Raw genomic sequence first — 1,613 nt, 5'->3', positions numbered from 1 at the left:
GAGACTCCAACTCAAAAAAAAAAAAAAAATCAATATAGCATATTTTCCTGTTTTAAATATGCCAAAAAATTAAAGTAGAAGAAAATATTTTAGGAAATAGAGTATTCGGAATATGCTTTGGGCATTATTATGTTAATATAACACGTAAATCATTGCCATTGAATGTTGACAGAATTATTTGGAAATATTTTAGTGTTTTGTGTTGTAAATTTTTTCTATGCACCATGCTTTTGTTTTCTTAAGCTTTGATCTCCTTCCTACCTTGGAAAGGTGAATCCCCTTTCTTTCTCTCTATTATCTACTTTCTAAATTTTTTTACTTTCTAAACTATTTTTTCCAATCTAAAAACAAAAAAAAAGTTTTTCTATTGACTCCGATATAATGGTATAGTTTGAAACGTAAGAGGAATTGCATCACTTATGTATTATGCTTGTGTTCTTCACAAAGGCAAAGTAGAAGACAGAGTTGACAGGTTGTTGGCTAATTTGGGCAAATGTCCTGTTTTGTATAGATGATCTGTTCAGTAGATAATACTTATTTCTAAAATTTACTGTTTTAATGTAAGAAAAAATAATGTTCACAATAGTCTAATCAATAAAATTAGAAGTTGGGTAAGTATATGATATAGAAAATACAAAATTTACACAAAAATATTTCACTAAAGTCTGAAATAACAATCTTATTTATTTACTTGATGTGAATATCTTTCGAAGGAACAAATATCCTTGAGATTAAAGATAATATAAAATTTATACGGGCTTGGTGGCTCAGCCTGCAATCCCGCGCCTTTGGGAGGCTGAGGTGAGTGGATTGCCTGAGCCCGCGGGTTCGAGACCCGCCTGGACAGGAGAGACCTCATCTCTACAATAAATCAAAAAAAATAGCTGGGCGTGGTAGCGTGCGCCTGTAGTTCCAGCTACTTGGAAGGCTGAGGAGGAAGGATCACCGGAGCCCAGCAGGTCGAGGCTGCGGTGGCCGCTAGCGGCCACTGCACTCCAGTCTGGGTGACAGAGTGAGACTCCCACTCAAAAAAAAAAGAATAAAAGACAGGAGACAGTATCCTGATGGGAGAACAAGGCTGTGGGCTCGCCCCCACTTTCCTGAGGGGCGCCTGGTTGGTTGTGGGGCCTGCCTGCAGAGCCTGGCAGCGTCTTCCCTGTTGAATGCTGTGGGATCTCCAGAGTCAGATGTGCACAGACAGGCAGCAGCCAGGAGCGGGAGGCAGACCAGACAGCGGCCAGAATGCGCAACATGAGGACTCAGAACCAGGAGGAGGAAGAAGCAGCAAGCAGAGGACAGAGCTCAGAAAATCTGGAGTTTCATACTGAAGGGGCAGGCAGAGAAACAGAACCCCTGATGGTGACAGGGGAAAAGGGCTCACAGGAGTGGAAGAGTGAGCTCTCAAAATCAGGGAAATGGGTTCAAAAAAGGAGTGGCCGTGGTGTGTATCAAAAAAGGGAAACTAAGTCAGAATTTGGCAGTCAGGATTTGGCAACTGGGAGGTCATTGATGGCTTTCCTAGCAGTATTTCAGTGACATATTAGAGGCAGCAGCCTGACAGCAGAGGGTTGACAGAGTGGATGGGAAGTGAGGAAGCTGGAGTGAGAAACAGA

This window comes from Carlito syrichta, unplaced genomic scaffold, assembly GCF_000164805.1.
Source record: "Carlito syrichta isolate Samal-C Ts95f unplaced genomic scaffold, Tarsius_syrichta-2.0.1 Scaffold315645, whole genome shotgun sequence".
In the NCBI taxonomy this organism is placed as follows: Eukaryota; Metazoa; Chordata; class Mammalia; order Primates; family Tarsiidae; genus Carlito; species Carlito syrichta.
Note: the sequence above shows the minus strand (reverse complement) of the source record.